Below are 15,523 nucleotides of genomic sequence, written 5' to 3' on the forward strand. Positions count from 1 at the left end.
CTGGAGTGAGGAATGCCATCTGGGAAGTTGTGTTCAAGCCTGCTCCCAGGAATACAATCTTTTGGCTGGGTACCAGATGTGATTTATTTTCAATGATGGTATACCCCAGAGAAGTTAGGAGTCTCTTTACAAATGTCAGGTGCGGAAGTAGCAATTCCTGACTGTCCACCTGAATCAGGCAATCGTCCAAGTATGGGTAAATTTTAATATTTCTCTGCCTGCAGTAAGCAATGGCTGGAGCCAGGCACTTTGTGAATACCCTGGGCGCAGTAGATAAGCCAAAGGGAAGTGCAGAGAACTGATGCATAGAGCCTGTCCTGAAACGTAGATATTTCCTGCAAGATTCCCTTATGGGGATGTGCAGATAAGCTTCTTTTAAGTCTAGGGTGACTAGCCAGGAGTCCTTGGCTAGCAGAGAAAGGAGCTGCTGGAGTGTAAGCATTTCAAATTTTGGTACCACCAGGAAGGTGTTTTGGGTTGACAGATCCAGAATAGGACACCAAGAGTTCTCTTTCCTGGGCACCAGGAACAGCCTAGAGTAGAAACCCTGGTTCCCTTTGCTCTGTTGGCACAGGTTGAATAGCCCTGATACTGGGAAGAGAAAGTGCTTCTTTTGGGCCTCTGTCCACTGGTTTGGAGGAAGGTCTGGCAATCCACTTGAGGTTGGCAGAGAGTGGAAATAGAATCTGTACCCCTGGGATACAATATTTAAGTCCCATCGGTCCTGGGTAATACACTCCCAGTTTTTTGCATGCACGGCGAGTTTTCCTCCCAGGGGGTGCAAGTACTTGGGCAAGGCTGGGAAGGATTAAGGACAAGTCATTGTGAACTTTTTCCATACGGGGGTGGCTTACCACTCCCAGTTTTTGAGGAGGGAGTACTCCATTGTTTAGATCTGTGCATACCCTGACACTGTAGTCTTTGTGGTCTGTTGCCCCTGGGTTTGGGCAGAGAAGGTCTGGAAGGGACTGGAAAGGACCAGTTTTTGAAGGCCAATGCCTACTGAATCTAGGTGGCTGTACCTTTAAGAAATCTTTAACAGTTTGCATGGATTTAGCTTTTTCCACCATCTTTTTAAGAAGTTCTTCTGCTTTAGAGCCAAACAAACATTCTTGGTTTAATGGAGCATCAAGTAATTTTGCCTTGACATGGTCTGGCAAGATTTGATCCTTCAGCCAGGCATGCCTTCTCAGAACAGAGCCAGTGACAGCAGCCCTGCAAGATTCTTCTAAGGCATCAAAACCACACTGCAAAGTATGTTTACCAATTTGGTTTGCAGAATGCATTAAGTCTTGTAAGTCCTTATTTTTCTACACAATCAGGAAACAAAAAAATATTTTGTTTAATTAGATCAATAATATGCTGCTGGTACTTCAACATGTGAAACTGGCAATTTAAAGCCCTAATGGGAAGAGTTGCAGAGGTACATACCTTCTTACCCCATCTGTCTAGAGCCCTAGAATCCCTGTCTGAAGGGGTAGGGGTTTTGGCTGTGGAAGTCTTAATACCTTTAGTTCCCTGGAAAATGGTCTCTGGATCCGCAGTGGGATTTTTAAAGAGAAATTTGTGAAAGTCAGGTACTCTGTAGTATCTGTCAGGTTTTCTAGGAGCAGGTGGTAAAGTATCAGGGGTAAGGCTGGATTCCATGAAGACATCATCTACAATATCTAGGACAGAGGGAATAGCTAGAGGCCTATGCTGAGGCAAGTCTAAACATTCCCTAAGTTTCTTTTTGGACTGTGATAGTCCTGGCATTCCCAGCAGAAATGGTCTCTTAGGATATGCAAGGCTTCACCAAAAGAAAGGTCCTCTGGGGGGGGACTGAGGGAACTGAATCCTCTGCATCTGTGTCCTCATAGGTAGATAAGGGTATGTCCTGGTAATCACAGGAGTCACAGTCATCACACTCATGGTCTGAAGAATCAGAAGGAAAATAATTTCTTTTAGTATTTTAGAGGGGGAAGGCTGGCTTACCCTAATTAAAGTAATAAGGTCTTCAGCCATTCTAAGCATTTGTTTCTGTGGCATGGGAGCTTGAGAATGTGCTTTGGTTGTCAGTTTCCTAGGCGTAGTGCGAACTCTGGGCCTGAGAAATTCAGTAGATTTAGTCATTAACGAAGTAGTCAGTTTGATACGAACATTGGAAGGTCTGAATACACCCTCAGAAGCCGGTGCCTGCACAGTGGCTCCAGACCCATCCAAGGTAGAGACATCCGCAGGTTCCATAATAGAAGAAGCATCTCACGGCATACCTGAACCTGAATGTGTCTCAGTAGAGGCCTGCAAATCTGTAGAAGCAGGTAACAGGAGCTGTGAAAGCGCCTCACTGAGTACCGGCGGACTGGCAACTAGCTTAATGGAAGCATGTTCCGCATTTATGGACCTATGCGGTCTGCTTCTGTCTTTATGTTTGCATTTTTTCGGATGATCGGTAGTCAGATGGCTTATCTCGGAATACGGAGAAAGAGAGCAAAAGAATTTAGAGACAAAAATAGCCTGACGATGAATAGTTTGGGGGTTGAACAAGGAACAAAACCGACAGCGAGGAACGTCGTGGTCTGGGCCTAAACAATTGACGCAGTAAGAATGAAAATCTCTGTGAGGTTGCTTTCCACAGGCAAGACGATTGTTAATTTTTTCTGACATCGGTTAAAGCAAGAAAAAAGGATCCCCAATGGGGTACTTAGCTTTAGTAGACTTCAGGTTTGAAACTCGAAAAACAAAAATTTCAGGTAGCTGCTGACATGCACTTGCGAACTGCTTCTGCTTCGGGCTCCCACATGGCAAGAAAAGCTGATGTAATGGCATCGGCTGCATGTTTTATACCGCTGACAACCTGACGTCATGGATGAGGTGACAGTATCGACGCAGAAATCCCAAGACTCTGGTATCCAGGCCAACTGAGGGCTACCTGCAGGCAGATAACATCAAGTGTGATGACTACAACAGTGAAACACGAAGAACATCCCCTGTGGCCTGAGATGTGTTACAACCACTGCCACGCATTTGGTGAACACCCAGGGGGCTGTGCTGAGACCCAAGGGTGGTGTCCTGAAATAAAAGTGATAGGCTCCCAGTTGAAAGTGGAGGAACCTCCTGGACTGCCTCACTATTCTGATGTGATAATAAGCATCCTGCAGGTCTACTGAGCACATCCAGTCATCCTTCCTCAAGAGAGGTAAAATGCACTGAACAGTGACAATTTGTAATTTTGTCTTCTTTTACAAAACCACTTATATTACTGAGGTCCAGAATGCGCCTGAGGTCCTAAGAATCTTGGATAGACTCCAAACCCTTACTGGTTTGTCAGGACCTCCTGGATAACTTGCTTTTCTAGCAGCTTTCAGATTTCCATGGCTACTATCTTCTTCAGAATGGGTGGGTCATTAGGAAGTTTTCTTTGCTTCCTTAGGGGTTGGAAAACAAAGGGAATAATGTAGTCTCTGATTACGATCCTCTGCATCTAAGAATCTTGTGTGATACAAACCAGGCTTCAAGGTGCAGAGATAAGTGCCTTCCGACTACCTGCAGAGTGCAGCAGTTGGATAGTTGTTCAGGACACTGGAAGTACTTTTTGGCAAAAAGAACCTCAAAACCCTTGGTTCTGCTGGACACCTCTGCCACTGGGGTAACACCTGTTGAAGTTGTCCCCTCTCCTCTGCTCATGGGGGGTTGTCTGTCTCCTGAAGTGTCATAATCAAAACCCTGGCACTTGCAGAAAGTACAGTTGTGCACACTTACCATAAATGTAGATGTTCGAGTGTATTCACTGTTGCAGTCATCACACTTCGGTTATCTGCCTGTGGGTAGCCCTCAGTCGGCCTGAATACCAGAGACATAGTATTTCTGCATCGGTTGCTGTCGCTCCAGGACTGATGTCAGGTTGTCAGGGGTATAAAAACAGGCAGCCGACACCATTACATCAGTTTTTCTTGCCTCAAATGTCAGAAGCCACCAACAGGGAGCTAAGTTATGGTGGAAAAAACACCACAGTAAAAAGTAAATACCAATAGCCCTGTAAAGGGTGAGTAATAGAAATAGAGAAGAAGAAAGAGAGAGAGAGAGAGAGACAGGGGGCTGGAGGGTGGGAAACCAGGACTGCAACAGTGAATACACTCGAACATCTACATTTATGGTAAGTGTACACAACTGTACTATGTTCTTCGTGTTTCACTGTTGCAGTCACCACAATTGGATTGATTCCCAAAGCTGAACAGTGGGTGGAGGCAGTCAAGAAGAGTTGGGGCTGGCTAGTATGCCCTGCAGGACTGCTGTTGCAAAACCCGCCCTGGATTTGGAACAGATAGGCAGGTGGTAATGCTTGGTGAAGGTGTGAACAGCACTCCAGGTAGCAACTTCCAGAAAGTCCCTGGTAGGATCGGGTCTATATCATACATTCGAAATTCCAAAATATCGAACACCATAAGCTCGAACTTGGAATTTTGAAATATGATAACATCGAACACTCAGAATAGCGAATTTTTTCCCAGGGAAAAAAATTTGCTGTTCCGAGAAACATACACACAACACAACCACACCAAAATAAATAAACCACACACATACACTTAACAAAACCCTACTTTTAACCCTACATTAAACCGTACATACATTCCTATCTATCCATTAACTTTAACCCGCACCCTAACCCTAACGTCCGTAACCATCGCACACTTACCCTACGAAACTATACACAAGCAAACTAATAAATAAACACTCATACACTTAACAAAACCCTACTACTAACCTACACTAAACCGTACATACATACATTCCTACCTATCCACTTACCTTAACACAAACCCAACCCTAAGGTCTGTAACTATCTCACCACAGTGGAGGAAACAGCGAAGCCATGGAATGGCCCACCGAAATCTTGCCCTAGGTAAGAATTCGATGTTCTGGGGCTTCACTATTTTCATCCTTCGATGTAGTTGGTTCGATATTATAACATTCTAATTTTTACAACTTCGATGTTATAATATAGACCCGGTAGGGACACTCCTGATGAATGCTGTAGAGGTAGAAGTTGCCCTAGTGGAATGCATTCTGACCCCCTGAGGGGTTGGTTTCCCATGGTGTTTGTAACAGAAATGGATAGAGTGTGTTATTCATTTGGAAATTGTTTAGATATGGCCTTGCCCTCTGCCCCTGGTGCAAAACTGACTAGTAACTGGTCAGATTTCCTGAAGGGCTTAGTCCTACCAAGGTAGAATCTGGACTGTCTGTGCACATCTAAAGAGTGCAGGATCCTTTCCCCTTTATTTTGAGGATTAGGAAAGAAGGTTGGCAAATGGATAGATTGGTTGAGAGCTACACTGGACACCACTTTAGGCATAAAAGTAGGGTTAGTCCTGAGGTAGACCCTGTCAGCATGAAAAATAAATAGAAGTTATGTACTTACCATAACGTTCCATGTGATCCTCTGCTCCGACACAACCGATAGCAAGCTCAAGGTTTGCCAGTGGCTCGAGACCAGCCCCTTATTCCTCAGATCTTGTTTGCTGCGAATAATAGTCTATACATATATACATATATACATACTCTCTCATATATATCTACTAAGAACACTTCCCAAAAGGAAAGAAGAAATATTAAATAACCAGTATGGCACTAGCCTCTAAGTCAACAGTCAGCCAGGAGGGGGAAGGAGGGAGGGACGTGAGAATAAAGGTGAGATAAATAACTCACATGGAATGTTATGGTAAGTACATAACTTCTATATGTGAAGTTGTTAAATCTTGCCATTTATTCTCACTGATGGGCAGCGTCCCTAGCACCCCCAACCCTTGGTGGCTCATGCGAGTATGTTCTTCAGTACCGTAGAACCGAAGGAAGCCCTGTCCCTAGAAGTCTTATCTACTTTGTAATGTGTGATAAAGGTATGAGGCTTAGACCAAGTGGCTGCAGCGCAAATATCATCAAGGGGCAAGTTAGCTTGAAAAGCAGAAGAGAGGTAGAGACAGCTCTGGTAGAATGGGCTTTTGGTTTGTGCATTAAAGGCATGTTCGCATTTTCGTAAACAAATGATATACAATCGGATAACCATTTAGATAAGGTTGTTTTAGCCACTGGATTGCCTTTTCTTGCTTCTGAGAAGGATACAAAAAGTTGATCTGAATTCCTGATAGCCTTAGTTCTGTCAAGATAAAATCTGGGCTGTCTGTGAACATCAAGTTTGTGCAGCATATATTCCAATTTGCTAGAGTGGTTGGGGAAGAAAACTGGTAGTTCAATGACCTGATTGATATTTGACTCAGAACAGACTTTAGGTAAAAATGAGGGATTTGTTCTGAGAGATACTCTATCAGCATGGAAGATCATGTAGGGTGGTCTGATGGATAATGCTTGAAGTTCTGACACTCTGCGGGTAGACGTAATGGCCACAAGAAATATTGTTTTCCAAGATAAGAATTTTAAAGCACAAGAAGAAGCTGGTTCAAAGGGAGGAAGAATAAGTTGAGACAGCATAAGGTTTAAATTCCAGGGAGAAAAGGGAATTTTGATCGGAGGTCTCATATGAAGAACGCCTTTAAGGAAGGTTTTGGATAATTTATGGCTCATAATATTCAAGCCACCAAGACCAAGGTGAAAATTTGAGATAGCAGCTAACTGAACTCGAACTGTAGCAGCTGCTGCCCCTTCCTTAAAAATTTTTTTCAAAAATTCCAAAATCGAAGATAGCGGAGCTCGAAAAGGGTCAATGTTCTGCGCGTTGGCCCAAATTGAGAACCTTTTCCATTTACTGCCATATAGTTTCCTGGTAGATGGCTTGTGAGAAGACAAGAGAATCTGTCTTGTATCTTCTGAAATTGAATGAAGCCTGGCAATTAGGGGAAGTGGATTAGCCAAGCAGTCAGTTTCAGGGACTGCAGAGAAGGATGAAGGTCCCCTGACGGGTGCGTCAGAAGGTCCGGAACTGGGTCCAGGATCCATGGATCCTCCAACAGATGATGGTGGAGAAACGGAAACCAAATCTGTCGAGGCCAGTAGGGGGCTATGAGTATAACCTTCCTTCCCAGCGATTTTGCTTTCTGTAAAAATCTGGGTATTAATGGGAAGGGTGGAAATGCATAAAGGAGACCCGGGGGCCAATCGTGTAAAAGTGCATCTCTCGCGGGATGACCGGGAGGTGGTATCAGGGCAAAGTAGCTTCTGCATTTTGAATTGATGTGGCTGGCAAAAAGGTCGCAGCAAGGCTGGCCCCATCTGCGGAAAATCAACTCCGCAACCTGTTGTTTGAGAGACCACTCATGAGGGAGTAATATTGCCCTGCTTAGCTTGTCTGCTATGACGTTGGATTTCCCTGGGATGTGTGTTGCTAACAGAAAATGCTGGGATGACACAGCCCATTGCCAAACCCTGAGGGCTTCTCGACAAAGGGGGTAAGACTTGGTTCCGCCCTGCTTGTTCAAGTACTAGACTACTGACATGTTGTCGGTCTGAAATGCAATAGTCCCTAGAGGGAGAGAGTCCTGAAAGTACTGCAACGCCAGAAGTACCGCTCTCAGCTCTAGAACATTGATGTGCAGATGTGATTCTTGATCTGTCCATGTGCCTTGGGCAGTCTTTCCCTGAAAATGCACCTCCCCCTATCAGGGAAGCATCCGTGGTCACAGTGGCTACTGGGGGGGGGGGGGGGGCAAAGGGTCTACCTATTGTGACATGAAGAGACATCAACCACCACCGAAGGTCTCTCCTGCAAGAATCCATGATAAGAATCATGTGGTGCATTGGTAGTTTCTGGTAAGACCACTGAGTGAAGAGGAGCCATTGAAGAATTCGCATATGCATCCTTGTGAGTGGTATAGCCAGGATTGCTGCCGCCATCAAACCTAGTACTTTCAATACCTCCACTGCTATAGCTTTGTTCTTTGACACCAGTGAGCTGACGTTTTGGCGGAGAAGACAGACTCTTTCGATAGGGAGACGTACAGTGGTGGTTGAGGTATCTAACTCTGCTCCTATAAAAACGGTATGCTGAGATGGCGATAAGGCAGACTTTTCAAAGTTGATTGTAATGCCTAATTGATGGCAGAGTGTCAGAGTGTATTGTGCTGCCTGAGTCAATTGATGCCTGGTGGTAGCGGTGAGGAGCCAATCGTCTAAGTATGGAAACACCTGGAATCCTAGACGCCTCAGGTGAGCCGTGACCACTGCCATGCATTTGGTGAACACTCCGGGGGCTGAAGTGAGACCAAAGGGCAGGGCTCGAAATTGGTAATGACTGGCTCCCAGCCGGAAGTGCAGATGATCTCTGGAGCGTCTGTCCATCTTTATGTGATAGTACACGTCCTTGAGATCTATGGAGCACATCCAATCGCCTTTCCCTAAAAAGGGAAGAATGGACTGAAGCGTTCCCATTCGGAACTTCTCTTTCTTTATGAACTTGTTGAGTCTGTTGAGGTCCAAGATAGGTCTCCAGTCCCCTGTTTTCTTTCGTACCAAAAAGAATCTTGAGTAAGTTCCGAATCTGACTTGGTCTGCTGGGACTGGTTGGATGACTCTTTTTTTCTAGCAATCTGTGGACCTCTGCGATTGCTTGTTCCCTGAGATTGGGTGGAACATCTGGGATTTTCTTGACAGGAATGGGAGGGATAAAGAACGGTATGAAATAACCTCTGGAAATGATGCTTTGTACCCAAGTATCCGATGTTATGTTTAGCCAGGCTTCTGGTACAAAGACAAGCGACCCCCGACTGCCTCCAGAGCCGAACAGTCGGGCCCCCTTTCAGGAGCACTGTTAGGACTGACCGGAGAAATGACCCCTGTCACCCTGTTGCTGCGGACCCCCTCTGCCACGGGGGCAACGTCTTCTGTTATAACCCCCTCCTCTGCCTCTAGAGAGGGTATCAACACGTGTGTCCTGAAAGGCTGCCTGAGTTTTTCGGAACCACATTCCCCCCCCTCCCAGGGCCCTTAGGGTAGGGCCGAATAGGCGTGGAAAAACGGACCCCAATGGCAGATAAGGTCTTGCCTTCCTGCTCACATCTGGTTAAAGTTTCCTTTACTTTGGGCCCAAACAGTGATGAGTCATCGAATGGGTTATTAATGAAGGAAGGCTTGAAGGGTTCCGCAAAGGAACAGAGACGCATCCAGGCTTGTCTTCGAAGAGCAATGCCCAAACTACTGGCGCTACTCGAACCACCAGCTGCATAGGATATGAGACGCATGGATGAGTTCACTACTGAGTTTAGGGTAGCGAGCTGGGCGTTGACTTTGTTGGCCACTCCTGCAGCTACTGAACCCTGGAGAGCATCTCCTAGCTCTTTCAGGAGATCTCTCTGTAATCTTGTAAAATGGGCCAAGTAGTTCAGTGATCGCAGGGAAAAAGTCGCTGAACTAAACATGCGCTTCCCATATCTATCCATAATCCTAGAATCTCTGTTAGGGGGATGGATAGAAGAGGATGTCTCAGATACTTCCTTTTTGGTGTCTGCAGCGCCACCATGGCATCAACAGGCACTCCTTTTGTCAAAAATGGCTTATCCACTGGGGCAGATATAAATTTATTGGGTCTACGAGGGACAGGTTCCATGGCCTCTGGTGACTCTCACGCCTTACGAGAGATGAGTTCCATGAGCTCGTCGTAAGGTGGAGACACCCAAGATGTGGAAGGTTGAGACCCAAAAGCCTTCAAGAGCACAGACTCATCCTCAGTAGGAGTCTTGGACTGCCAATCGCCCCTCTGACTAAGGATCTCTAGTATCTCTGCAAAGGAGATATCCTCAGAGCGGGATCGAGGGGACCCTTCTGACTCATCTAAGTCCGTGACAGATGTCAAAGACTCCTGTGGGGAGTCTAAGTGCCTCCTCTTGCACAGTCTCTTCCTGGGCACCTCCTCAGTGGGGGGATCTGGGGAGGTCTCAGAAGAGCAGGGGACGCCCTTTGGGGGTACTTGAGGCTCTGGGTCTCTACGCTTAGAGTGATCGGTAGATGCAGAAGTAGACACTGGAGCTTGAGGGGAGAGGGAAAGCTGAACCGATGCTGATGTTGTCTTTGGAGACAAAACTCCCTCATAGCATCGAAGGCACCATGGGTCTGATGAGAAGGAGTGGACGGACCCGAGAGTACCGTCCGATCCTCCTGCACCGAAGCCCTGGGCTTCCAGCCTGAGGTAGGAGCCGAACTCATCCGAGCCGAAGCCCCAAGAGGAAGAATCGGTACCAACAAGTCGGTGGGACTATCCTCCCCGGACCCGACAGGAGAGCGTTGGCTCCTAGAGCCCTCGGTCGGTGCAGAGGACATCCGAGTAGATGGAGCCGATAACCCCAGTGCGGGTATCGGCTCCAATGGTTCGACCACCATCGGTTCAACTTCCTTCGGCTCCGAGAGTCCAGTACGGCTCGGAGGAGGAGTAGACAAGTCTGGTTCCATGGTCTTTGGTACTGACGAGCAATTTGGCAAGTCCTGGTGCCTGTAAAAGCTTCTGCACTAGCCGATCCATGTCCAAATCTGAAAGGCTAACTGAAGACTTAGCTGAATGCACTGAAAGTGCTGACTGGAGCAGAGGTGAAGAAGGAACTTCAGAGACCGGCTCCAATACTGCGAGCTGGCTCCGAATCACAGGTACACTTGATTCCGATGACTGTGGAACCAATGACCCTCCTTCTGAAATTTTAGCCTTTTTGGAGACCTTATCTGATGACTTGGATTTTGAGGATTTGGAGGATGTACTAGCACCTTCATGGCTACTCAAAACTTCCGAAAAGGATTGCTATAGCAATCCCCTGTCTATAAGTTTCCTCCTTCTCTCCAAGAGGACTCTTGAAGAAAAGGAGTGGCAAATGCTAGAGGTGTTTGGCCCCCAGACAGTAGACACATTGAATGTGTCCATCAGTGATGGACATTTTCTGCCCACAATCTGGGCATTTTTTGAATCACGATTTGGGATGAGATTTCTCCCTATCATCTGACATACTGAAGAGAAAAGCAGTAAATTAGATTCACAAACAACTAAGCCCAAACCGGGCACTATCTATAACAGTATTATTTATATATATATATATATATATATATATATATATATATATATATATATATATATATATATATATATATATATATATATATATATATATATATATATATATATATATATATATATATATATACAAATAGAGATACAAATATGGGGCTAAGAGGCCCACAGAAAAAGCCTAACTATTAAAGGGATTAATAGTAGAGGAAAAGGGGATAAAGGCCCACACAAACTAAGAAGCCAATAAGGCCCTAATTTTTAAACTATTTATACTATCTAAGAATTTAACTAGAGAGTAAATATAATAGTACTAACACACACTAAATATATAAAACAAAAAAGAAAACCTTTTAAAGACTTGCTGTTGATTTGTTTCTAAAATGGTCCGAACTAGCTGGATCACCGAGATCTCTCTTGCTGCGGCAAAATAGATCTGAGGTAATTCCAGCAGTGCATTGTGGGATAAGGGGCTGATCTCGAGCTACTGGCAAACCTTGAGCTTGCTATCGGCCGTGTCAGAGCCTAGGATCGGCTCCGAACCCATCAGTGAGAATAAACGGCGACATTTAACAACTTCACATTGAAGGGTTCCACAGTCATAAGTGCTTGTAACTCAATACACACTTCTAGCTGAAATGATAGCCAGAAGCAATGCTGTTTTCCAAGACAGGAATTTTAACTCTGCTGACACAAAGTGGGGGGAGCGTGAGCTTTTCCAGTACAAAGTTAAGGTTCCAAGCAGGGATGGGGGCTCTCCTTGGTGGCCTTAAGTTGCTCTCCCCTCTCAGGAACTGTTTGATGAGAGAGTGAGAGAAGAGAGGAGGCTCAGTGTTGTAATGAGCCAAGATGGCAGAGGCATGGATCTTAATGGAGGAGAAGGATAGGCCTCTGTGGAGTAGATCTGCTAGGTAATCCAGGATTTGAGGTAAGGAGAGGCAGTGCTGTGTCCGCTCCTTTAGACTGAATCCAGGAACAATACCTTTTCCACTTATCAGCATAGGATTGAGGTAAGGAGGGCAGTGCTGTGTCCGCTCCTTTAGACTGAATCCAGGAACAATACTTTTTCCACTTATCAGCATAGGATTTCCTTGTACTGGGTTTTCTGGCTTCAAGAATGACGTCCAGCACCTGCTTGCTTAGGATGGTCACAGGGGGAGAATTCAAGGAATAAGCCAGGCTGCAAGGTTCAGGGTTTGCAGTTGGGGATGCAAGATCTGTCCCTCCTACTGAGTGAGGAGGGTTGGGATCTGGGGTAGGTGCCAAGGTGGCATCAGTGACAGGCTGCGCAGAAGTGGGTACCAGTGCTGGCATGGCCAGTCTGGGGTAATCAGGATTGCCCTTGGTCTGTCCTGTTTTATTTTGAGCAATATTCTTGAAAGAAGAGGCAGAGGGGGAAAAGCACAGATTGAGAGGTTTACCCACTGGAAGGATAGGGCATCCACTTTCCAGGCCCTGCTGTGAGGTGTCCTGGTGCAGAATTTGCTGCTCTGGTGATTGTAGGGGGAGGCAAAAAGGTCCACCTCCGGGGTCCCCCATTTCTGTGTTAGAAGGTTGAAAGTGCTAGGGTCTAATTGCCACTCGTGTGGGTCTAGGAAATTTCTGCTTACGTTGTCTGCCAGAGAGTTTTGTTTGCCTGGCAGGAATTGAGCTTGGAGATGAATATGCATGTCCAAGGCCATGCTCCACAGGGTCATGGCTAGCCTGCAGAGCGGGTAAGAGTGGGTTCCCTCTGCTTGTTGATGTACCACATAACTGTGGTGCTGTCTGTTTTTATTAGCACAGGTCCTGGTGAGAGTAGGAATCTGAAAGCTGTCAGAGCGTGCTGAACAGCTACCATCATGAGTTTGACTAGGGCTCCAGTGGCCCTGAATGCACTTGTCGTCCAGGTGTGCCCCAGGCACAGTCTGATGTATCTATGGTTAGGGTCTGGGTGGTGTGGGGTTGTGTAAAAGGAAGTCCCTTGTTGTGGTTGCATGCTGCTGCCCACCAAAGAAACTCTGTCCTTAGACAAGGTATGATAGGTATGATGCTTTCCAGGTCCTGAGAATGTTGGCACCAAAGACTTTTTAAGTACCATAGTTTCCTCAAATGCAATCTGGCATATGGAACTAGTAGAATGCAAGAGGCCATGAACCCTAGAGCCTGCAGGATTTTCCTTGCGGATAGCTGGGTTCTGGTGGCCATTTGAGTGAAGTAGTCTGTTAGATAGGCTTGTTTTTCTGGAGTAAGGAATGCCATCTGGGATGCTGTGCCCAAGCTTGCTCCCAGGAATATAATCTTTTGACTGGGGACTAGTTCTGATTTCTTTTCATTGATGGTGTACCCCAGTGAGATTAGAAGGTTCTTTACAAATGTCGGGTGCTGCAATAGCCTTTCCTGACTGTCTACTTGAATCAGGCAATCGTCAAAATAAGGGTATATTTGAATGTTTCTCTGTCTGCAGTAGGCAATGGCTGAAGCCAGGCATTTTGTGAAGACTCTGTGAGCAGTGGATAAGCCAAAGGGAAGTGCAGAGAACTGATAATGCATAGATCCTGCCCTGAAACGATTTCCTGCATGATTCCCTGATTGGGAAGTGCATATAGGCTTCTTTTAGGTCTAGGGTGGCTAACCAGGCATCTTTGGACAGCATAGGAAGAAGCTGCTAAAGGGTGAGCATTTTTAATTTTGGTACCACCAGGAAGGTGTTTAGAATGGAAAGATCTAGGATTGGGCACCAAATGCCCTCTTTTCTGGGTACCACGAAAAATCTGGAATAAAACCCTTGACCTATCTCTTCTGCAGGAACAGGCTGAATTGCCCTTATGGACAGCAGGGATAGAAGTTGGTTTTGTGCCTCTGCCCACTGGTTTGGAGGAAGGTCTGGGAACCTTTCTGGGGTTGGCAGTGTGTGGAAGTAAATCTTGTATCCCTGGGATACAATTTTGAGGACCCATCGGTCTTTAGTGATGGAGGGCCAGTTTTTTGCATGGTGGGCAAGTTTTTCTCCTAGAGCAATTGGGCAGAGGTGAGGAGTGAAGCTGAGAAGTCATTGTGAATTCTTTCCATAAGGGGGTGGCTTAGCACTCCCTGTTTTAGAAGTGGAGGTACTCCATTGCTTAGATCTCTGCATACCCTGAGACTGTAATTTGGGGGGGGGGGGTCTGTTTTCCCTGGGTCTAGTTTGAGATGGCCTTGAGTGGGCTGGAAAGAACCAATGTTTCGAGGGGCAATGCCTACTGAATCTTGGAGGCTGCACCTGCAAAAAATCTTTGACTGTCTGCATAGACTTAGCTTTTTCTTCCATCTTTTTTAGAACCTCTTCTGCTTTGGTGCCAAACAAATTGTCCTTATTCAAAGAAGCATCTAGTAATTTTGATTTTACATGTTCTGGCAAGGTCTGTTCCTTAAGCCAAGCATGCCTTCTCAGTACAGAACCAGTGACTGCTGCCCTGCAAGATGCTTCTAGGGCGTCAAACCCACATTGCAAGGTATGCTTGCTGGCTTGGCTTGCAGAATGCATAAACTCCTGTAATTCTATAGTTTCTGCACAGTCTGTAAATACAGATAATTTATGCTTAATAAGTTCCATAATATGTTGCTGGTATTTCAGCATGTGAAACTGGCAATTCAATGCCCTAACGGCGAGAGTTGCAGAGGTGTACACTTTTTTACCCCATCAGTCTAAAGCTCGGGAATCACTGTCTGAAGGGATGGGATTCTTAGCTGTAGTTCCTTTTATACCTTTAGGCCCTTGGGAAATGACCTCCAAGTCAGCAGTAAGATTTTTGAAAAGTAATTTGTAAGAGTCAGGGACTCTGTAGTACCTGTCTGGTTTCCTTGGAGCAGGGGGTAAAGTATCAGGAGTTAGACTGGATTCCATAAAGACATCCACAACATCCAGAACTGGAGGGATAGCTAAAGGTCTATGTTGCGGCAAATCTAAAAATTCTCTGAGTCTCTTTTTGGACTGAGGATAATCCCGGCATTCCCAGTGGAAATGCTCTCTTAAAGTATGTAGGGTTTCACCAAAAGAAAAATCCTCTGGAGGGAAAGCAGAGGGAATGGATTCAGCTGTATCTGAATCCTCACAATCAAATAAAGGCAAGTCTTCATATTCAGAAACCTCAGAGTCGTCGGACTCTTGGTAAGTTAAAGCTGCTGGGGATAGGTCTTTTTTTCTCTTGGCAGGGGAAAGCTGGCTTCCCATAATCAGCATGATCAGGTCTTCTGTTGGGTCGTTGGTTTTTTTAGGCGTAGCTCATACTCTTGGCCTTAGAAACTCGGTAGTTTTAGACAAAACTGAACACGTGAAAGAAGTGGTTGGTTTGTGTTGAATATCGGTAATGTGAAGAACTTCCTCGGAAGCCGGTGCCTGCACAGCAGCTCCAGACCCATCCAAGGTAGAGACATCTGCAAGTTCGGTAGTCAAAGAAGAGTCTTGCTCCTTACTGGACTCCAAATAGGTCTTGGTAGCGGCCTGCGAATCCATCAAAGCGGGCATCAGGGTCCGCAAAAGCACCTCACTGAGTACTGGCGACTAGCTTAACGGAAGTATTGTCAGCA

At 45.8% G+C, this 15,523-nt stretch overlaps 1 protein-coding gene across 1 annotated transcript in view; it reads right to left on the reverse strand.

Moving 5' to 3' along the window:
- Window positions 1–15,523, reverse strand: part of GREB1 (growth regulating estrogen receptor binding 1) — a 3,935,532-nt gene that overhangs the window by 2,788,805 nt on the left and 1,131,204 nt on the right. The gene's annotated exons all lie outside the window — the stretch shown is intronic.

This window comes from Protopterus annectens, chromosome 1.part1 (assembly GCF_019279795.1).
Source record: "Protopterus annectens isolate FY-2018-M chromosome 1.part1, PAN1.0, whole genome shotgun sequence".
Taxonomy (NCBI): domain Eukaryota; kingdom Metazoa; phylum Chordata; order Ceratodontiformes; family Protopteridae; genus Protopterus; species Protopterus annectens.